Genomic DNA, 24580 nt, shown 5'->3' with positions numbered 1-24580 from the left:
GCAGGGTGGGCTTAACAAGGTCAATCAAGGGAAAATAACGTCTGTAGGCCGGATGCAGTTGGGGGCGGGACTGGAACACAGAAACCAGCTGACCCGCTCCCAAACCACATCCATTTATAAAATCGCGGCCGAAGACTATAACCTTCTCAGCGCTAATGAAAAAGCTCCAACATCTCAGGTATTGCTGCATAACTCAACCCCAAATCCCTGCTAACATCTTAGTGAACCTCTACAGCAACTGTTCCATTGCTTTTATATCCTTTGTGTAATGGATTTCCCAATATTTCAACTGAGGCTTAACCAAGGTCTTGTACAAGTTCAACATTACCATACCGATAAAAGATTTCACCTGAAACATTCATTTATCTGCCCTCTCCACAGATGATAACTGACCTGCTGAGCAGTTCCAGCATTTTCTGTTTTTGTTTCAACATTACCTCATTGCTTTTATATTCTATGCCTTGATATGCAAAACCAAAGATACATGTTGCCTTTTATTATGACCTTATCTGCATGTGCTGCCACCTTTAATGAACTAAGTCCTTAGGTCAACACTCCAAGGTCCTTTAGCTCCTCTCATCCATTCTTGTCAGTGTAAAATGTGCATGGCAGGGAAGGGGAAATCCACAGCACCACCACAGCTGGCATTGATGCCAATACACTGAGCAGTAATTCAGGGACTCTGCTTTAGGTTCAGAGGGGGAAAGAAAGTAAATTAGATGCATCCCAGTTACTGAAAGGGTTGGCCAAATTCTGTACAGAGAGCTGCCAAAAATATTTTCCTGTTAACTTGTGAAGGGGGAGGAGTGGAATTTTTTGATAAACTTACTAATTTAACTGTGACTTGCTGTAAGTGCCAATTGAAATCACATCAAGACAGAATCGAAAAATTGCTAATTTTTCATTCCAGAACAGCACATATTATATTTTTATTGCTGCATCTTGTTCGAAGTTCCCAATTGTAGTGCAATGATTCTGGGCATGGCATTATTCTATGTAGTTTGAAAATGTTCATTCTGTGTGTTGTGTATGTAACCGTTTACCTTTAAGGGAACTATAGAATGTGACCGTTCGCCTTTAAGAGCACTACTTCAGGGTGGCACTATTTATTGGCTCATGTATACTGTAATACCGATAGTGACCACACCAGTATATAAGGGTTGTGATACGTTAACTAGGGCAGAAATCGCCCAGACCTCTGAATAGTAAAGACCTGTTTTGTTTGTACTTCTAAAGTCTCTGAAGTTATTTACTGCACAACCTACAGACTTTACAGTGGCGACGAGTCCGATCGTGCCCTGCGGCAAGACTAACCAGTAGCAGAGAGCTTCAAAAAGAAAACACGAGGCTCCGTCTACTAAAAGTATAGTACTTACTGGAAGCTGGAAGATTAACAGCAAAGCTGCGGCAGCAACAGGCACAGATTACCCTGCTACCACATCTTGAGCGAGCCAATCAGCCTAAAACAAGGCGGCCGAAGAGACTGTGAGTAGTTAAAACAAATAAATTTTAAAAAAAACGGGGTAGAAGTATTTGGAGGAGAAGGGCAAAGCATTCGGGTCCAACGGCGTCGGGTGACAGCCGGACCGCGGGCAATGTGAGAAGCCGTGCAGCAACCGCTGCCACGAAGCGCTGAGCCTGCGAGTAGGCGCGGGAGTGTCAGAGCCGAGAGCCGCGCGAGCGGGGGAGCCAGAGCCGAGCGGGAGGCGTTGCAAGCCAGCGATCGCATCTCCAGATAAGGGCCGAGAGCCGCGAGAGCGATCGGATCTACAGATAAGGGCCGGCAGCCGCTTCGCGATCCAGCGATCGCATTATAGATAAGGACCGCACTCGGGCTGACAGACGGCGTCGGGGGGGGACCGGGTGAAGACCGCCAAGCGCGGGAAAACCGCCATTGAAGTGGGCGGGGAGAGCGAGAAGCGCGGGAAAGCCGCCATTTTTCGGGGAAAACCGCTGAAGAAGAAGGAAGAAGCGGGAAACCGCCATCTTGGAAATTATTAAGAATTTCAGAAAAGTAATAAGATTTTTCAGAAAGGCTGGTGTGTTCTCAAGAAGAGAGAAGAAAATTAATAATAAGTAAAGTAATACTTGTACTGTTCTCAAAAAGAGAAGAAGATGCCTAAGCGAGGAAATATTAATGACTTTAATGCAGAAATAGAAGACTGGGCCACGTATGTGGAACGCATAGAAATATATTGCGTAGCCAACGAAATTGAGGATGACAACAAGGCAATAACTTTGTTAAATTCGATGGGAGCAAAAACATACGGGCTTTTGAAACATCTAATAGCACCAGTTAAACCAGTGGACCAGACCTTCGAAGAGATCGTAACAGTGTTGAAGGATCACTTGAACCCCACACCGTTGATGCTGGCTGAATGATTTAAATTTTACGCCAGAACCCAGAGGCAAGATGAAAGCAATGCGGAATACTTAGTCGAACTGCGTAAGCTAGCGAAATACTGCCAGTTTGGAGGGAATTTGACAGAGGCGCTGCGGGACAAGTTCGTATGCGGCTTGGCCAAAGAAGGAACGCAGAAGCGACTTCTGGAAGAAAACAACCTCACACTGGACAGGGCTGTCCTCATAGCTTCATCGCACGAAGCCGCAGCGAAAGGGACGGCGGAAATGCAGCTAAAGGCGGCGGCACTCGGGGTGGACCAAATTACAACAAGCACTCCCAAATGCTACCGTTGTGGAAAGACAACGCACGACCAGAATCAGTGCTGGTTTAAGAACCAAGAGTGCAGGAAATGTGGCAAACTGGGTCACATCGCGAAGGTATGCAGGTCCGGAAAGAAGACCAACAAGCAAAGGAAGCCACCACCACAAGGAAAGTACAACAAGGTGCATCAGGTGGCTGAAAAGAGTTCAGACGAACAAAATTCAGACTCAGACCCAAACAGCCAGGAGCTGGATAGTCTGAGAATCCACCATGTGGGTAAAGTAACTGATCTACAGTTGATCTGGGTCACACTAAAAATAGCGGGAGTCCAAGTACGAATGGAGCTGGACACGGGATCAGCTGTATCCGTCATCAACCAAAAGGACTATCACCGGCTATTCTCTCACATACCCTTAAGAAATACCAAATTCGTATTACAGACATACACGGGGCATCATGTATACCCCCTGGGAAAAATACGAGTCAAGGTGAGAGATAGGGGTAAAGAACACCCACGAATGTATCTGTACGTACTACCTGAGGGAGGACCACCACTTCTGGGATGGGAGTGGATCAAGAAAATAGACATGGAATGGCACTACCGACAAGCAATGACGAGTGAGGACTCGGTGCAGACAAGCAGCTCAGACTCCGAGCCGGAAGACGATAAGTCCAGCTTATGTATGAAAAACAAGATTAACATGAACTCACGGACTAAGGTTGGGAAATCGATGGCGTGCATAAAGACAGAGAATTCTGAGTCTGTTCAAGCTACAGACAGATGCATTACGGAGGAACACCGGGCTAGAACTCAACGTTATGTCAAAGTACAACGACAATTAGAACAGTTGAGTGCCCGTCTCCTACAAGAGATGGGAAAGGTGAAAAAGTTCTGGGACACTGAATGGGAGTCCCTGGAAAGACAACAGAGACAGCTCGCTCAAGCAGAGAGCGACCATAGAGCCATCGTGGCCAAGTACCAATCACATCTCCCTGAGGCTGTTCAGGAACTAGAATATACACAGAACGATCCAAAGGAAGAGGAATCTTCAGGAAGTCAGGATGGTATTCCAGTTCACCTCTACGACTTGTTGCAAGCAGAGTGTAACGAGTTGAAAGAACAGTATGAACAGGCTCGGACTACAATCCTGGAAGGGGTTAACTTGGCAACTTCCGAAAAGCTCGTGTTAGTGAAAGAACATGAACGACTAAAGGTTGACCATAAGCAAGAATTACAAAGTCTGCAGGAAATGTTTGATGAGCTTCAGGCCAAGGCTGACTCATCGTTAGGGATTCAATCCATAGGAAAAAAATTAGTGGTGGAAGACATACCAGAACAGGGAATACAGGATGTCCAAGAACTCGTTAAATTATTAAAGGAAACACAAAATAAATATGAAGCGGCAATGGCCGAGGTCCAACGACTTGAAGAACAGATGCAACTGGAAATCTTTTCAGTGGAAGAAAAGGGAACTGTAAGAAACACAGAGACCGTAAGAATGGGCCATGAACATGAGCTTAAATCGTCAGAGGAGAAGGGTTTGGAGCTCTCAAAAGTTATTGAAATAGCCGAGGTTGCAACACAGACTGAGAAGATGGCAGCAGAGCAACCCTTAGATACCAAAAGTACGCTGACTCATGTCAAGGTTGAACAACAGAACGCTGAAACAACTGCTCCGGTAGAGGGATTGAATAGTCCGATCAATCAATCTCCAAAGGAAGTTGAAGTATTAAAATCACAAATGAGGTCATTAGTAAACAACTTGCTGAAAACCCAGAAAAAGTTAGAGGAAACGGAACACGTGAAGAAGTCTCTTCAGGAAAGATGTCTGGATTTGGAACAAAAGCTGTCTGACGTCCAGCTGGGTAGGGAGGACATAGAAGACCCTCTCGCTGGCCTAGCTCAGGACGACTCCGAATATTACTATGTCCTGTCCTGCCCAACTTGTAACTTCGACTCCCACCATACAGAAATCATGGAGGAGCACCGAAAGTCTACGGAACATCGGGAGAAGGTGGCTCTACTACGGAAAAAGGAGGAAGAGAAGGAGGAACTGCGCATGCAGCTGGCAGCTGACAGTGGAGCCCAGAGAGTCTCCAAGGAGCAGAAAAGGAAAAGTCGAAACAGAAGATGACCCATCTGAACCATGATTACCTCTACCAGATCACACACGTGGTCCCTCCGAACGGAGCCAATTCAGTTCGGAAGTTCAAACTGTTAAACCCATGGAAGGACTATTGAATGAGTCACTCCAGCAATGTGAACCGACTACACCACAGAGACTGAATCTATGAACTGTTTTCCACAGAGACTGAATCTGTGATCTGTTTTGACATGAAGTTATATATGTTATTATGTTATGTTAAACATGAAGTTATATGACGTTGACTCCATCGAGAGTATATCTGTAAATTGTTATATGACGTTGACTCCATCGAGAGTATATCTGCAACCTGTTTATATAAAATTGAAGATTGTATGTTTAACGGGATTCTGTAAGTAATAAGCTAGGAAGGGAGGAGTGTTGTGTATGTAACCGTTTACCTTTAAGGGAACTATAGAATGTGACCGTTCGCCTTTAAGAGCACTACTTCAGGGTGGCACTATTTATTGGCTCATGTATACTGTAATACCGATAGTGACCACACCAGTATATAAGGGTTGTGATACGTTAACTAGGGCAGAAATCGCCCAGACCTCTGAATAGTAAAGACCTGTTTTGTTTGTACTTCTAAAGTCTCTGAAGTTATTTACTGCACAACCTACAGACTTTACACTGTGGTGCTGTAACTTTACATGTGTTAGTAACAGTGGAAAAATACCAGTCAGGCATCATTGGTAGAGCCTGTTTTAAATTTCAAGATGTACACAAACTGGTACATAACATAAATAATACATCTACTATTTCACTTATTTGGAAGTTTCTTACAAATGACAGATTAGATGATCATCAGTACAAGCTGAGGCCCTAATTTAGATTTCCTGCTCTGTAATTTAACTAAATGTTCTTAAAACCTTCTGGGTGAGAAATTGGGTGCCTTTGCGCCTCCCTTTAGTGCCCCGGGGGTGCTAATGGGGCGCAGCGCTGACATTGACTCCCACCATATTCGGCAGGAGTTTTACGGTGGCGCTATGGCGTTGCACCCCAATCTCCTTCGCCTGGAGATCGTGACGTCATCGCTGTGTGCATCACCTCGGACCCGAAATTGAATTCCGCCCCCTGCAGCAGCGCCGGTCGAAAACACCGACAGCTGCAGGAGGCTTGCATCGGGTGGCCGGCCGCTTCCGAGGTGGCCGAGGTAAGTAAAAAAAACCTTACCTTTCTTGTTGAAGTTTTTTTCGCAGTTTCCTGCCCACAATCGATCAGCCCAGCACTCTGCTTGAGTGCCGGGCTGATCGCGCGGGATCACGGCAGCCTTGGTGGCCCAGGTAGGTAATTTTTCTATTGCAGAGCCTGCAGCGATGACCCTTCCCTTTAAGGGAGGGAAGGAGCCTTTGAACGCGGCAGCGCTGTACGACCCAGTGTGCATTTAAATATTATAAACCTGGTCTCCTAGGTTTCCCAACCGCTTTCTAGCCCCCCTGCTCCCAACCCGCCTCAAAATTAAAATTCCAGCCTCTGTATTCTTGTTATTTCTCATTGGGTTAAAGTCCCACAATGTGATATTTGTAATGCGCTGGTTAATGTGAAACTCTGCTATTTGTTATATAAATGCAAGTTGTTGCTTTTTTTTTTACAAAATCACTAATCCATATACAACCTAATTAAATCAGCATGTTATGAATATCACACAATGGATTTTCAACCCCATTGCCTTTATGCATTGTCTCATTTTTGCTATTTTTATTTGTCTTTCTTTCTTTGTGTTTCTCGCTCCCGGCTTCAATAAAATGTGGCGATATTAAATGTTTATTTTACCCATTAGTGATGGTCTCCATTTTGTGACAGATTTGCAAATTGAAAGACAGTATTTGGAGTGCATTCTTGAAACTTCCTCCTTTACTCTAGGAGTGGGAGGCATTTGCCCAGCAATTCTGATGCACTGGAGAGAGCCTCTCTGAGAACAGAAGGTCACGCCCTCATGCGTTGTTAGAAATTTGTTTCAAATTGAGCAAAAGAAAGTTATTTATTTTGTTCTAAGAGGAAGTATGTTTTTTAAAAGATGAAGAAGTATACTATTTATATGTTAAAGAATGTTTAAAATAAATCTAGAAATTGCCTTGTCTGTTTGTGTTCAGTGAGGGTTGTCATGGAGATGAATGTTCTCTGATTGAGAGTGTATGTTCCAGGCATCTCCATCTCTGCTAAGGTCAAGACATATTGGGGGAGAAATTCAGTATCGCCCCATTTGGGGCGCAATAATCGGCCGGGCGCAAAGATTAGCACCTGGCGCTAATTATCGCCTCCGACTGCAATCTTGGCTTTTATCGCCCCTGGAGGTGATTGGAGCGCTAAATCAGGCACTTCACACCTGTCTTAAGGCGCAAATCCCGAGGAGCGAGGCGCTACCTCAGAGCGCTGGCGAAGCTCATGTGATGTCAGTCAGCAATGGAACACAGACACAATGGCGCCGGCCAGTTCTTAAAGGGGAGGGTCAATCTTGCTCTCCATCCACATCCTGCTCATTGCAGCCTTGAATCTCGGCCTGGAGAGACCTGTACATCAAATCTGCTGAAAAGAACAATGGAGAGGCCCAGGGAAAGAGCTCAGAGTGCACCCCCCACAGTCTCTTCTAAATCGAACAAGGAAGGGCAAATCAAAATGAATCTGCAAAGTGCTGCTCAGTACCCAAAACTCCTTCACACAGCGTTGAATCTCTCCAGAAGTCTCTCTCTCTCTCTCTCTCTCAGAATGCGTGGTGCAAAAATGTCACCAACAAAAAAAGGCAGGAAGCAGTCGCCTTTAAATAGCGCTCCCCCAGTCCCTTCCTGACTGCAAAACGCTCCCCTCAACCTGTCGTTGCTAGCGGCAGGCGGAAAGGCAGGGGGCACCACTGAATATCCAGTCTGGGGCGCTACCGAGGCATTGCACACTCGACTGACGTCACGATCTGCCGGCGCAGGAGATCGTGGCGGTAGTGTTTAGTGGTGCCGCAAAATGTCTAGTTAATTTCGTGAGTGGCGCAAACATCGCCGTGCACGGGCGCTAGTTGCTTTGCGCCCCATTAGCGCCCTCTTAAGACGCTAACGGGAGGTGCAATCCAACTGAATTTTTCCCCCAATGTTCTTAATTGGTGAAGACTATCACGATGCTATATAAAGTTTACAATAGTCACAATTCCTCTGTGCTGAAATTCTTGTACACTGTAAGTGTGTGGATTTCTTTATTTTTTACGCTCATCTGAACTGCTTGTCCCTTCTTGAACAAAGAGTCTTACATTGGCTACCCGCGATTCATCCTGCACAATTTTCTTATCTAAGGCGGATTGAAAAATTGTGGTCAGCGCTTCTGCTATCTCCTCGGTGACTTCTTTTGACAGTCTGGAGTGAATGCTGCCAAGAACCAGTGACTTATCTACTTTGGGTTCTACAAATTTTTTTTTCAAAGCAAATCCTTTTCTAGTTATCGCTAATGATTGTTGCATATCCTCCTTCAGTAAGAAGCCTTCTATCTCACTTCCACCATCAATTATAAACACTGGTGCAAATTATTTATTTAATATCTTCCCCATACCTTCATATCCTGCAAATGGAATCCCCCTTCTTCCTAAAACAGTCCTACCCTCTCTTTAATTATTCTTTTGCTGTTAATATGCTTATATAAACCATTACTATTTGCTTTAATATTATCTGCTAGCCTCTTTCCATATTGCCTTTTAGCTCTTCTAATCTGATTTCTTACCTCCCCACTAGCAAAAGGATGTTCAGTCATATTTTAATGCCTCTGACAGTACTTTTATTCGGTACCTTTTCAAGTCCACATCAGAAACAGATAGAGGTTCCAAGCATATCCTTTGCTGCTTTCAAAATGAAGAAATATATTGTAATACTACCAAAAATGCACAGCTGTGTTAAAATCCAGCCCAAACTGATGGGATGGTGAAACGAGACAAGACTGACTGCTGCAGATTGGAGCCAAAGGTTCTGATTTTCCATGACCTAGTCCCCTGTACCGGTTCCCAAACAGGCACAGCAGCCCTGAAATGTACTACACCTGTGAAAGGCTCAGATCGTTCAACTGAGAGGCTATACCTATCAGGAAAGGCTGGTGCTCTTTTCTCTAGAAAAGAGAAGACTGAGGGATGGCCTGATAGAGGTCTTCAAGATTATGAAAGGGTTTGATAGGGTAGATGTAGAGAAGATGTTTCCACTTGTGGGAGAGACCAGAATTAGGGACCTTAAATATAAGATAGTCACTAATAAATCCAATATAGAATTCAGGAGCAACTTCTTTGCGCAGAGAGTGGTTAGAATGTGGAACTCGCTACCACAAGGAGTAGTTGAGGCGAGTAGCTTAACTGCATTTAAGTGGAAGCTAGATAAACACACGAGGGAGAAAGGAATAGGAGGGTATGTTGATGGGGTTAGATAAAGAAGGGTGGGAGGAGGATCGTGTGGAGCATAAACACAGACATGGGCCTATTGGGCCTAATGGCATATGTATGTAAAATTTCCTGCCCTGAGCCATCAGCATGGCAGGGGCTTGCACGAGGGACCAAGATGGAAATAAAGACCCCGGCGAGCAGCAGCCAGGAGGCCCTGAAGCATGAAAATCATACTGGGGAGGAAAGAAGAGGACCTTATCTGCTGGCATACCAGATCTTCAGGTTGTGGAGGGCCCTGGGTACGACTACCAGCTTTTTGTAAGTTGCACAAGGGAGTGTTTGGTGAAACATAGAGCACGATTGAAGAAGAGCGAGTGCACGTGGAATTGAAGGAACTCCAACCTGCTGGCCAGAGGTCTAGTTCAAGCGTTCTGTGTTGCCATCTCTGGGACTCACAATTATTTACTTAGGTATTGGGCAGGTTAAGGTATGCTCTAGATCGCAGGATGTGATGTCCACTTATGGGAGTGGCCGCGGTTGCTGAATCTGAGAAAATATCTAGTGTTAAACCCAAAAACGTGAAACATTTTTTACGTTGACAATGTGCTTGTGGTTTGTTGCTTGCCATATTTAATGATCAGTGCAAATGCATTGACATGGCAGCAATACAGAGTGCCTTGCTAAAACCTGGACATGCACGTACATTTGGAACGTACATAAACAGTTACCAGAATGCTGTACATTCACCCTTCTTAATGCACCACTAAGTTTACCATGAGGTGCTGTTCAGATGCTTCAGAACCTTGTAAGGTTAAACAAAATGTGACAACACTTACCATGGCAACCTTCCTGAGACCTGTAGGTTTCTTTCTCACTTACATCCAAGCTCAGTGTACAGGTGAGAGAACATTCACATTTTCAGTCACCGCTATTTAAACTGCCCTGGCACTGGTCTTGATTGCAGCATGTTTTTTACATCTCCTCCTGAAACAGACTTCCAACAAAGCTTCATGGAATGAAACAATTCTGTTTTAGAGTCATAGATAGAATAGAGTTATACAGCACAGAAAGAGGCCCTTCGGCCCATCGCGTCCGCGCCGGCCATCAAACCCTGTCTAATCTAATCCCATTTTCCAGCATTTGGTCCGTAGCCTTGTATGCTATGGCATTTCAAGTGCTCATCCAAATGCTGCTTGAATGTTGTGAGGGTTCCTGCCCCTACCACTCTTTCAGGCAGTGAGTTCCAGATTCCAACCACCCTCTGGGTGAAAAAGTTCTTCCTCAAATCCCCTCTAAGCCTCCTGCCCCTTACCTTGAATCTATGCCCCCTTGTTATTGACCCCTCTACTAAAGGAAAAAGTTCCTTTCTATCTACCCTATCTATGCCCCTCATAATTTTGTACACCTCAATCAGGTCCCCCCTCAGCCTTCTCTGCTCCAAGGAAAACAACCCCAGCCTGTCCAGTCTTTCTTCATAGCTGAAGCGCTCCAGCCCAGGTAACATCCTGGTGAATCTCCTCTGCACCCTCTCCAAAGCAATCACATCCTTCCTATAGTTTGGCCACCAGAACTGCACACAGTATTCCAGCTGTGGCCTAACCAGCGTTTTGTACAGCTCCATCATAACCTCCCTGCTCTTATATTCTATGCCTCGGCTAATGAAGGCAAGTATCCCATATGCCTTTTTAACCACCTTATCCACCTGTTCTGCTGCCTTCAGGGATCTATGTACATGCACACCAAGGTCCCTCTGATCCTCTGTCTTTCCTAGGGTCTTACCATTCATTGTGTATTCCCTTGCCTTGTTAGTCCCTCCAAAATGCATCACCTCACACTTTTCAGGGTTAAATTCCATTTGCCACAGTTCCGCCCATCTGACCAACCCATCTATATCGTCCTGCAGACTGAGGCTACCCTCCTCGCTATTTACCACCCCACCAATTTTCGTGTCATCTGCGAACTTACTGATCACACCTTTTACATTCACATCCAAATCATTAATGTAGACTACAAACAGCAAGGGACCCAGCACCGATCCCTGCGGTACCCCACTGGACACAGGCTTCCAGTCACAAAAACAACCTTCGACCATCACTCTCTGCCTTCTGCCACTAAGCCAGTTTTGGATCCAATGTGCCAAGGCACCCTGGATCCCATGGGCTCTTGCCTTCTTGACCAGTCTCCTATGTGGGACTTTATCGAAAGCCTTACTGAAATCCATGTATACCACATCCACTGCACTACCCTCATCCACACACCTAGTCACCCCCTCGAAAAAATTCAATCAAATTAGTCAGGCATGATCTTCCCTTGACAAAGCCATGCTGACTATCCCTGATTAATCCTTGCCTCTCCAAGTGGAGACTAATTCTGTCCCTCAGAATTTTTTCCAATAATTTCCCTACCACTGATGTTAGGCTCACTGGTCTGTAATTCCCTGGTTTATCCCTACTACCCTTCCTAAATAATGGTACTATGTTAGCTGTTCTCCAGTCCTCTGGCACATCCCCTGTAGCCAGAGAGGTTCTGAAAATTTGTGTCAGAGCCCCTGCAATCTCCTCCTTTGCCTCACACAGCAGCCTGGGATGCATCTCATCCGGGCCTGGGGATTTATCCACTTTTAAGCCTGCTAAAACCGCTAGTACCTCCTCCCTCTCGATGCTAATATCACAGTCCCCCTGCCCGATTTCTATGTCTACATCGTCCTTCTCCATAGTGAACACAGATGCAAAAAATTCATTTAAAACCCCACCTACATCTTCTGGCTCCACACACAGATTGCCACTTTGGTCCCTAATGGGCCCTACTCTTTCCCTAGTTATCCTCTTGCCCTTAATATACTTATAAAACACCTTAGGATTTTCCTTTATTTTGCTCGCCAGTGTTATTTCATGGCCCCTCCTCGCTCTCCTAATTTCTTTTTTAAGTATCCCTCTGCACTTTTTATACTCCTCTAGGGCTTCCTCTGTCTTTAGTCCTTTGTATCTGCCAAAAGCCCCCCTTTTTTTCCTAATCCATTCTCGTATATCCCTTGACATCCAAGGTTCCCTGGGCTTGTTGGTCCCACCCTTGATCTTTACGGGAACATGTTGCCATTGTACTCTCTCAATTTCCTTTCTGAAAGACTCCCATTGCTCCGATGTGTATTTCCCTACAAGTAGCTGATCCCAGTCCACTTTGGCCAGATCCTGCCATATCATATTAAAATCGGTCTTCCCCCAATTTAGAACATTTATTTCCGGTCCATCTCCGTCCTTTTCCATGACTACCTTAAATCTCACCAAATTATGGTCACTGTCGCCAAAGTGCTCACCTGCTAACACTTCTACCACTTGCCCGGCCACATTCCCTAGAATTAGGTCCAGTACTGCCCCCTCTCTCATAGGACTTTCTACATGCTGGCTCAAAAAGCTCTCCTGGATGCACTTTAAGAATTCTGCACCCTCTAAGCCTTTCACACTCTGACTATCCCAGTTAATATTGCGGAAGTTGAAATCCCCCACTATTATTACCCTATTATTTGCACATTTCTCTGAGATTTGCCTACATATCTGTTCCTCTATCTCCCCCTGACTGTTTGGGGGCCTATAGTACACTCCCAGCAAAGTGCTTGCCCCCTTTTTGTTTTTAAGTTCTACCCATATGGCCTCATTAGAGGAACCTGTTAATATATCATCCCTCCTTACAGCAGTAATTGACTCCTTAATTAATATTGTGACACCCCCTCCTCTTTTACGCCCCCCCCCCTGAAGATTCTATACCCCGGAATATTGAGCTGCCAGTCTTGCCCCTCCCTCAACCATGTCTCCGTGATAGCAACAATATCATACTCCCATGTGTTCATCAACACCTTCAGTTCATCCATCTTATTTGCAAGACTCCTTGCATTAAAATTAATGCCATCCAGCCTTGCCCTACTCCCTTGTGCCGTTACATATTTGCTCTGCCTTCCAAGCTGACTTGTTTTTTCCTCTATATTTGGCTGTACATCACCCCCTATTATAGCTCCAATCTGTATCCCATCCCCCTGCCAAGTTAGTTTAAACCCCCCCCCAACAGAGCTAGCAAACCTCCCCGCAAGGATATTTGTCCCGTTCTGGTTCAGGTGCAACCCGTCCGACTTGTACAAGTCCCACCTTCCCCAGAAGCAGACCCAATGATCCAGGAAACTAAAGCCCTCCCTCCTGCACCAACTCTTTAGCCACGCATTCATCTGCTCTATCCTCCTATTCCTATACTCACTAGCACGTGGCACCGGGAGTAATCCAGAGGTTACAACCTTTGAGGTCCTGCTCTTTAATCTGCTACCTAGCTCCCTAAATTCTTGCTGCAGGACCTCATCCCTCTTCCTACCCATGTCATTGGGCCCAATGTGAACCACGACCTCTGACTGTTCACCCTCCCCCTTCAGAATGCCCTGCAGCTGTTCAGTGACATCCTTGACCCTGGCACCAGGGAGGCAACAAACCATCCTGGAGTCACGTCTACGGCCACAGAAACGCCTATCTGTTCCCCTTACGATAGAATCCCCTACCACTATTGCTCTCCCACTCTTTTTCCTCCCTTCCTGAGCAGCAGAAGCACCCCTGGTGCCAGGAAGTTGGCTGTTGCTGCCTTCCCCTGGTAAGTCATCCCCCTCAACAGTATCCAAATCGGTATACCTGTTTGAGAGGGGGATGGCCACAGGGGTCCCCTGCACTACCTGCCTGCTTCTACTGCTCCGCCTGATGGTCACCCATTTCCCTTCAGCCTGTGCAGCCCTTACCTGCGGTGTGACCAACTCACTAAATGTGTTATCCACGACCCTCTCAGCATCGCGAATGCTCCAAAACTCATCCATCTGCAGCTCCAGCGCCTCAATGCGGTCTGCTAGTAGCTGCAGCTGGATACGTTTCCGGCACACATGGTCGTCAGGGACACCGGCAGTGTCCCTGAATTCCCACATAGCGCAGGTGGAGCATAACACGGGGCTGGGCTGTCCTGACACGACTTACCCTTTAATTAATTTAAATTAATTCAATACCACCAATTAAAGGTATACTCTAGGGCGCTTGTATGGCAGAAGTCCCCACTACACCAGAGAGACCCTAGAAAATATAAACCGCAGAATTGAAGTTACCTTACAGTTAAATGATATATTTAAGGGCTCTGGTTTACAAACAAACTATAAACCACCGAGTTTAATTTTAAAAAGAGAGAAACACTCACCAACCAATCACTTACCTGCTTTCTGGTGACATCACACTTCGATTTCTTTTTACCTCTCTCCTTCCCTTTGAGTTCCGAGTTCGGAGATTAGTACGCCTTACCTGGTCTCCGGAGTCTTTTATAGCCCCGCTCTGCAGCTCGAGTTTTCCGCCGACGCTCTGAGGACTTACCTGGTCTCTGGAGCCTTTTATAGCCCCGCTGCTGCCGCTCGAGTTTCCCGCCGAAGCTCTGAGGCCTTACCTGGTCTCTGGAGCCTTTTATAGCCCCGCTCTGCCGCTCGAGTTTCCCGATGATGCTCTGAGGCCTTACCTGGTCTCTGGAGCCTTTTATAGCCCCGCTGCTGCCGCTCGAGTTTCCCGCCGACGCTCTGAGGCCTTACCTGGTCTCTGGAGCCTTTTATAGCCCCGCTGCCGCTCGAGTTTCCCGCCGATGCCATGGCTGCTGTCATTCCGCCAGCCCCCCTCCCCCCCGCCCACTTTAAGGGAAACCAGCAGCCATTCAGGTGCTGCTGCACCAGACAATCCACCAATGACCATATGTGCTCTTAGTGCATAGCAAGGAGCATCACACTATCACGTAGGTTAGTTGACCTCGCATTATACCACATTAGCATTGCCACTATGTCAGAACAACTTTATCGGCTCCTATATCACCAAGCTGCCTAATTTTTTTTGGAGATCTGTGGATGGAGAAAGCCATCCCAAACTTCATTAATGCAACATTTGGATTAATGATTCGATCTGCTGAGGAGAGCTCCACTCACTCACAGTGCTGAGATTACCACCTCTTCCAGCCAGTTCTTTCCTGATTTGAGGATTGTCAGCTTTTCATGTTGTTAATAAGTGTACTAAATGTTTCAAGGTGGAAAAACATACAAAATGGCAATTGTCTATAATAGTCCATTGATACTGAAATTAAATGTATTTTTCCAGTAGGGGTCATTACACATTGATCAGGAGTGGGAACTAACCTTTATTCCCCTTCCTAATCCAGTGGTGCTGAAGTCAATTTCAACACCCCTATTACTGCCCTGGCTGAAATCAGCTAACTTAGCACAGGCCAGGGAATCAGAACCTGGGACCTTCCTACTCTGTGTATCTCAGTTATTCACTGGATAAACTTTCCAAGCCGCTAGGTGAGATTACTGCTACTATATGATAGCGTAATGCTTCAAAGCCCATGTAGCTGCTCTGGCTCCTAAAAGCAGAAGTGGTGAAAGTTGCTTCTCTTTAGGTCTTGCATATCCCCGAGCAGTTGACTTAAAAGGAAGTCAGTTGCCTACCCACTGCCTGCTGGTAATGAGGAGAGGGGAGGGCAAGGAGGAGCGAAAAATATAAATGTTAGTTTTTTTAAAAAGTTTGCATTTACTTGTATCACTTACTTGGAACATTCTTGAGGTAGATCAAATATAAAAGTTAATTTAGAGTTTATAGAACTCCCAGGTATTTTGACAACACTGATCTTTAATATGAATTAGAGATTATTCAGTTTTGTTAGTTTTACCGGGATAACAAAGAATAAGGAGTTTGTCCCCATTAAATTAAGGGACACACGGTTTTCATCAAGCCACTGTTTGAGCTCAGATAATCCATGTGATAATATTAATGAGATGTCTGAAAAAGAAAATGCTTGAGATGAAGTAGCAGTGTCAGCAGCATGCATAAACACTCTTCCTTGCAAATCATTATGAGCTGAGTAAATAAAAGGCAACTCAAAATAGATCCTTGTTGGACATCTGCCAATATGCATCAAAGTGTAGCCATAGATCCATCAAAATCCATCCTTTCAAACTGCCACAGTGGTAAGGGTTAGCCAATAAAATGCTGTCAGTGTGGAACTATAGTAAGTAATCTATGACCAATGCTATTAAATGTCTAATGTGGGTAAAAAATAAATATCACCTTACGACCTCTATTAAAAGAAGAATAAATGTGTTCAGTAAATTCAATAAAATATTCAAGTACCAAGTATCTTAAGTGAGATTGATGTTGACCAATGGGAATGGTTATATTTAATTGGAAAATCTCAAAATCTTTGCTGATATTGCCTTTAAGAACTTAGGAAACTTTGAAACACAGAAATAGAAATAGTTTATTAAATGTTATAGTATTTAAGGGAATGCAAAATTCCATTCAGCACAATTAGGATTGCTCATTGTATAGATCCATGTTCACAACCTGTAGAAATAATTTTCATCTCCTTGTTGCCTGGGCACTAAGCCCATATCCTACTTCTCTGTCCTAAATCATAAATCTATCCATTTCATTTTTGATGCCCTAACACAGTCCACATTCATTGCAATTAGATAATTGAAACTGGCATATTTTAAAATGGTTCACATGGGCTTATGACATAGCGCTGAATAGAAAGACACAGGTTGGTGCATTAAATTACCCACAGGTTTGTGACTATGATTTGTCATACACCAAGTGCTGAATTTTTCTCTGCTATCCCACCTGAAATTGAGTAGGATAGTAGCAGAAAAGGTGGGCAAATCATATGGCAAGGCGTACCACCGCATTCCCACCCTGACTTCAATTATCCACCGCTCACCCCTGTGGGGACTACCATCCCTTCCCCGCCCACAAAGCAAATGTGGGCAGGGAGGCAGGGTCTGGCAAGCCACTGGATTTTCCTTCTTTGTCCGCCAACCCCAGGGGCTGCCAAGAGAATGGTGGAGGTTGTCCTTAGTGTAGTGGTATTAAACCCCCTTAGTCACTGGAAGGAGGGAATGGGCCCAGTAGTAGGCTCCTCTCTCTCCATTTAGGATCCAACCACTACATTTTTAGCCCTTGGAATCTTCTCCTTCTTGGTGGTGAGGATCCTGCCAGGCCCTACATACCTGATTAACCCCAACTCAGGAAAATGAGTCGGCGTTATGGCGGGGTCAAAGTAGCAGGCAGAAGTTGCCCCACTGCAACAAGATGAAAATCCAGGACTATGTTTTCAATCTTAGCAGGACCACCAAGGTGTGACGTTAAGGCTGTACACTAACCCTAAGGTTTTACTGTCTCTGGCATGTCCTAGTAGTTGACTTAAAGCAACAATGGCAGAGGTTTTCCAGGAAGTTACATGTCTGCCCACGCAGAAAATGAATGCTGTTGGTGACGTGGAGGAGAATTAGATGGAAGTGAGAAATTTAAATAATATTGGATAGCACTAGCATGCAAAGTACAGGGCCTAGAAATTCAGTGCCCTTAGCACCGATTTTGCGGCGCTAGAGGGCCTAGCGCTGCAATTGGCGCCGGTTCCTAAATTGCCTGGGGCCCTTCCGCGGCGGTAGACCGGTAGCGCTGCGCCGGCACCGATGACGTCATCGGTGTGCGCAGCGTCCCGGTTGCCGTGGTAACCCGGCCCCAAGCCGAAATTCAGTTGCGGCCGCCTCGCCAGTGGCAGCCGCAACTAAGACTCCGGCAAACAAGTGTTGCCGGAGTCTGCGGCGGCGCTTTAAGGAGGCGCGGCGGCCGGCCGCTTTCCCGCCGGCCGCCTGCCCGCAGCTCCCTCCCCGGACTTCTCCCCCCCCGGACTTCTCCCCCCCCCCCCCACCGGAACAGATGCAAGCCCGGCACTTGTCCGAGGTGCCGGGCTAATTTTTGAAGAGATTTGCGCGGGCCGCGGCCGGGTGCAGGCAGCTCCTCCTTAACGGAAGGAGGAGACCTGCACTTCCCGAGCCTGCCGCACCGCAGCGGGCGCCGCAGCGCCGGAATAGCGCCGCAATGCGGCGCGTTGCGCCAGTTTTCAGGCGCTAAAACCCTTCAGTAGCGCCGGCAGCCGTTTGGGCGTGGCGCTACTGAATTTTTGGCGCGCGCAAAGGGACTTAGCGCCGGCGCTAACTTCCGGCGCTAAAGCCCTGGCGCAGCGCAAACTCAATTTCTAGGCCCAGGAGTTTTAAAACTGGCACAACAAATTTCAATAGTTTTGAATTTAAAAGTTAAATGATCTTGAATCCAGAATGAAGAACTTGCTAGGATTGGGCTTCTTTTGCTATGTAGAGAGACGACTCTATGGAGGAAGGGTTCTCATAGCATCTATAGTGCACATGTAAGAACTCTTGAAACTGGCATAGTCCCAGGGTTGGCAATGCTCCAGGATTGTCCTGGAGTCTCCGTGAAAGAAAGATGAATCTCCAGGACACTGCTGTGAGCTACCCAAGGGGTCATGCGATGAAACCACCAGGAATACGCCTAACCACGCTATGCATTTGGGTAAGATTGCAATCCTGAGGTTGGAGGGCAGGAGATCTCACACCCGAGACACCTGACATGAGAGTGTTTGCAATCCTTCCTTTAGCTGGGCCTGAACCAATTGTCGTGAACTAAACATTCAAAATAGTTGAGGAAGTGTTACCATTTTATTTTTATTGAACTTATTTCTTTCAATGGTTTCATAGCAGTTCCCATAAGTGGATCTTGTTCCCTACAACCCAAAGACTGGCGGAGCTGTTTTGGTGAAAAGGTGAAAACAGGCGCTAAGTGGGTGCTGTGCTAATAAGACACGCCTGTTTGAAATTCTGTTTTTAGCACTCAATTTTGGGGCTAATTGATGATTACCATGATTTGAACTTGCCTGGAGGCGCTAAAACAGACACCCACAGGTTTAGCACTCAAGTGCTGATTAGAAGCAATTTTTGTGGAGCAATATATGTGGGCTCCTCGCACCCGCTTCCACTGAAGGTGTGGAGGGCGCTGGCTTACACGCAATGGCAGACTTCAGGATGGCTCAGGGACCGAGGGAGACGGCGCACAGATTCTCGGACACAGCACTGGAGGTCGTGGTGGAGGATAGTCCAGAGGAGGAGGGATGTCCTGTACCCACAGGGAGGAAGGAGTCCTCCTCGCCCTCCTGTCCCTCTCTCCTGAGGCAGCTGGTGCTGCTCTGCCTGGCTTCATCTCCTCCTCCCATTCCTCCTGCAGACCAAGGGGAACTCCGAGCAAGATGCCCATGACCAAGCACTCACTTCCTCCTGCTGACTCCTATAAGAAGTCCAACAAGGTAGAGAAGGACAGCACTCACTCTTTTTAGGTGAAGTCCTCAGAGAATTTCTGGAAGAAATGATAGAGTGTTGATGAAGTCTTGAAAAACTGTCCCAGAAAGTCTCCTGATGCATTTCAAAAGTCCTCTTCAAACCTCCAGCAGCAAGTGAATAGTAAAAGGTGACATGCCTTTAGGTAGCGCTAGAAATCCTCAGCAATTACTTGTTTACTCCTATTCAGCTGGGCGCTGTTAGGAGAAGGCGTTAATTCAAGCGCTATCCACCAAAATGCGTGCAGCTTCTTTAATGAGCCCCAGCAGGCAATTTAAGTGGCAATCAGCCCCTTAACGATCCTCTGGGCGGCCGGTCCTAGCACGTGCTTCAAATCCTTTACCAAGATGGTGTCTTGCGCTAAACGCAGGCTAAACCAGTGTTGCCGCTCAAGACCCCACCTTGGCCACCTCGGAGGCTCTTTAGCGCCTAAAGGAGCCAGGGAAAATTGCCTCCTATACCTTTTCAATAATCTCACAATAAACCCACCTCCATTGCCATTGACTCCAATCCCCCTCCCCAGCCACCTTCTGAGACAGATTGAAGCCATGCAAAGTCTCGGCATCCTGTGCAACCCAGTACTAAGTTTCAAACTCTACATCCAATTCATCACCAAGACTGCTTAATTCCACCTCCGTAACATTTCCTGCCTCTGTCACTACCTCAGCCCCTCTGTTGCTGAAACATGCTTTTGCCACCATGCTAGACCCAATATTCCAATGCCCTCCTTACACTAGCCATTCTATGGCCACTATGAGTAAGTTTATCAGTTATTGCCAAATTATAGATCGTCTTATGTAGTGTATCCGGGCCGACTGGAAATTAGATTGAGGCTGCCCAATCTAATGGGCGCCTCATTTTCAATTGAGTCCCATTTTGTATTCTCTCAATATTTTCTTTGCACTATTGCAAGATAGAGTGCAGGTTATCAAAAATGAAGAAAGTGCTAGCTAGGGGCTAAATTAAAAAGCAGAACCACAAAGGTAATAATCTCTGGATTACTACCTGAGCCATGAGTGAATTTGCATAGGGTAAATAAGTTCAGAGAAATGAACGAGTGGCTCAAAGACTGGTGTGGGAGAAATGGGTTTCGATTTGTGGGGCACTGGCACCAGGGGGATAAGACGGAGCTGTTCCCAGGCTTCACTTGAACCATGCTGGGGTTAGAGTCCTGGCGAATCGAATAACTAGGGCTGTAGAGAGGGCTTTAAACTAAATAGTGGGGGGAGGGTCCAGGTGAGCGGGAATTTAAAAAGTCAATGAGAAAAGAGAAAACAATAGAGCAGGATAGAGATGGAGGAAGTAATAACCAGAGTGTGACATGAAGGGACAGAGGGGGAGAAATTCGGTATCGCCCCATTTGGGGCGCAATTATCGGCCGGGCGCAAAGATTAACGCTAATTATCGCCTCTGACAGCAAACTTGGCTTTTATCACCCCTGGAGGTGATTGGAGTGCTAAATCAGGTGCTACACAACTCTCTTAAGGCACTAAGGCCGAGGTGCGAGGCGCTAGCACAGAGGGCGGGCGCAGCGCAGGTGCTGTCAGTTAGCGATTGAACACAGACACACTGGCGCCGGTCAGTTCTTAAAGGGGAGGGTCGATCTTGCTCTGCAGCCACACCCTGCTCAGTGGAGCCTTGAATCTCGGCCTGGGCAGACCTGTGGTTAAATCTAGCAGCCAGACACTATGGAAAGGGCCAGGGAACAAGCGCAGCGCTTCTGCGAGTGGGCTTTGGAGGCTCTGGTTCGCGGGGTGGAGCGCAGAAGATCCATTCTGTACCCAGAGAGTGGCAGGAGGCCTTTGCCAAGCGAGTACAGGAAAGTGTGGAGGGAGGTGGCTCAGAGAGTGTCCTCAAGCAGCATGGTGCCTAGGACCCATGTGCAATGTAGGAATAAGTTCAACGACCTCACTCGGGTCGTCAGGGTGAGTGTCTTTTTTTCAAAACCTCTTCATCCCTCCATCTCCACCTCACTTTATGGCCAGAGGGTCTTGAAAGCCCCAATGCCCAACACTCATCCAACACCTATGGCCCTTTCATCATACACACATGCACATTCCACACTTTGCATACAGTAAGGGCTATTCAACCATGGGAGGCATTTCAGGCATGATCATGGCTGCATACAGTAATGGGCTATTCAACCATGGGAGGCATTTCAGGCAAGATCATGGCTGCATACAGTAAGGGCTATTCAACCATGGGAGGCATTTCAGGCAAGATCATGGCTGCATACAGTAAGGGCTATTCAACCATGGGAGGCATTTCAGGCAAGATCATGGCTGCATATTTACTCAGATGCTGTCCTTTTTCTTGCAGGCCAAGCTGTTTCATAATAGGGGACAGCAGCAACGGACCGGTGGAGGGCGGCCTCACCTTCAAGCCCTCAGCAATCTTGAGCAGCGCGTCCACAGGATTGTGGCAAGCTGGGTGATTGGTCCCGTCGCCACTGGAGACGCCGACCTCGTTCTGGACAGCAATGGTAAGGTCATCACCTTTTTGTCCTATCTCCTTCCACTTGTTCCTCACAACAGCAGCCTTTGACACTTTCAATCCAAATCACTAAATCGCTGCACTCATGCCTCCCTTGCTGCCACCCTGTCCTCACGCTAAAGCCACTCTTGTACCTCCCTGCTTTCAGATGGTGATTCACCAGGTGAGGAGATGGGCCCTAAAGCTGCCAGTGAGAGTGAAGCTGAAGGCGAGGAGGAAGAGGAAGCCGGACCATCAGCGCCACCCTCTACTGAGGCAGCCCATGCCCATACTGGGGTCACGCCTTCCCTGGAGGGGAGCAGGGGGGAATGGTCTGATGAGGGTGAAGCTCCAGGACCCAGTGGGCTGCAGCAACGCGAGGGGGTTAGGGAAGCTCGGGGGCCTTCTCCCCGGACGGAGAGTATGGCCTCAAGTCCTGCTGCACTGGACGCAGACGAAGCGCGGGTCCTCGCTGAAATGAGCACCCAGGCAGAGCAAAGGCACACTGAGCTCATGGCTGCAGTGGCAAGGATGCCCAAATCCATTGAATCACTGGCAAGGAGTGTGGAGCACTTTGTTGTAGCACAGGCGGCTGCCACGCAAATGCTAAGTGCTGCAATGCAGTCAGTGGCTGGTCTCATGCAGACACAGATTGAGGCCACGCAAGCACTGACTGCACCACCCTCGCTGGATCGGGCAGATATCCCCGGGGCTCTCACCGTGCCGCAGCAGGCCAGCAATCTGTGCTCCATCAGATTGCTCCGGATGCTGAAGTGCTGCCCCATGGGAGTGCCAGTGTGTCGGTCGAGCAGGGAGTTGCTGTCCTCTCTCAAGATGACAGCATTCTTGCTGCCACCACTGGCACTTCTCCACTGCAGTTGCCACAACCTGTAGGACAGACTGCTGCCGCCCATGCAGAGTTGGAGCAGTCAGCAGCCGGGCCCTCCAGGCCCAGAACTGGTCCAGGCCGTCCCTCAAGGGCATCTGCAGTCTCAGTTACTGACACTCAGCAGCCTTCCCCCAGCCTTGCTCCAGCCACTGGGGTCCCATTATGGAGGAGCTGCAGGGTGGGAAGGGGGCAATTTTGCAAGGGAAGCAGATCGCCCTCGAAGGGCAAAAAGTAGGAGGTGTGGCAAAATGTCTTTCATTGTTTTATTAAAGGCCGAGGTTCGTGGTCAAATTTTTGTTACTGTTTTGGACATTGTCTCCAGGTTGTGAGAGCCAGTTATGTGAATGACTGTTTTTTGTGTGTTTCATTCTATTACTTTGTCATGCAGAAATGAGACACAGTTTGTGAAATAAAGAAGTGTCTGTATTCAAAATGTGCATGTTTGGTCTTTGCACTCATTGTTGCCTTGACCGGCTTAGGGGTTGCGGATGGTTTCATTCAGGTTGTTTGAATGGCAGAAGTCATTCTCTCAGAGGGGGCCTAGAAGCGACTTGCTATGAGCCTTTGACGGATGGCCCTTCCACTTTGTGCCTCCCTCCCACCTTGGTGCTGCTGATGATCATCCTCCTCATCTTCCTCCTCCTCTTCCTCCTCCTCCTCTGCTGGTGCTCCAATGTCTGGTGGCATTGGCTGGGTCCTGAGGATTGCAAGGTTATGCAGCATGCATCACACAACAACGAAGTGAGAGACTCGCTCAGGCGAGTACTGCAGGGCTTCTCCAAAATGGTCCAGACAGCGGAACCGTTGCTTGAGCACACCGATTGTGTGCTCAACGATGTTCCTGGTAGCTTGATGGCTCTCGTTGTATTGTAGCTCAGCAGGTGTGCTGGGCGAACGGAGCGGTGTCATCAGCCAGGTGCACAGAGGATATCCCTTGTCCCCAAAAAGCCAACCTCCTGGGTGATGTGGTGCCTGGAAAAGGTCTGCACAGAAGTCTGGCGCAGGATGAAGGCATCGTGGCTGCTGCCTGGAAAGTGGGCACTGACAGCGAGTATCAGCTGTCTGTGGTCACAGACCAACTGGACGTTTAAGGAATGGAAGCCCTTCCGGTTGCAGAACTCCTCGGCATTCTCTTGCGGCGCCCGGAAAGCCACATGCGTGCAGTCAATGGTGCCCTGCACCATGGGGAAGCCCGCTATCATCGCAAGGCCCGTTGCGCGTTCTTGCGGCTTGTCCGGGGTCATGGGGAAAGAGATGTACTCTCGTCTCCTTTTAAAGAGGGCATTTGTTACCTGACGGATGCAGCAATGCACCGTGAAATGGGAGATATTGGCGATGTCCCCAGTAGCTGATTGAAATGAGCCAGTGGCATAAAAGTTGAGAGCCACTGTTATCTTCACTGCCACTGACAGAGACGTCCTGCTCCTCAGTTGAAGCTGCAGATCTGACTGAAGCAGGTGGCACAGCTCAGTGACCACCTCCTTGCTGAATCACAGCCTCCACAAACACTGCTCCTCAGACATATTAATGTAGGAGAACTGTTGGTGAAAAACCCTGGGAGGGTAAGGTCTCCTGTACCGAGGCCTGTTGGCCCTCCTCCGTCTGGCCATGATTGCCACTCTCTCTCTGCGTCTCTGTGCCCTCTGAATGTGATGGAGAAGGACGACGTTCCCATTCATTGCAGCCCCCATAGTATCTGGCCAATCAAAGTTATGAAGGTCAAAAAGCAAAGTACCTGCAAAGTTATGGTCAGAAGCCAAAACTACCTCAGACAGGGTTGACTCAATGCAGAAGTCTCTCTTTCTCTCTTTTGTCTCTCTGCAAATCTCTCTCTCTC

This window comes from Somniosus microcephalus, chromosome 8 (genome assembly GCF_052327205.1).
Source record: "Somniosus microcephalus isolate GS21.2 chromosome 8, FLI_Smic_1.0, whole genome shotgun sequence".
Classification (NCBI taxonomy): Eukaryota; Metazoa; Chordata; class Chondrichthyes; order Squaliformes; family Somniosidae; genus Somniosus; species Somniosus microcephalus.
The sequence above is the reverse complement of the archived record's forward strand: the minus strand, read 5'-3'. Positions refer to the sequence as shown.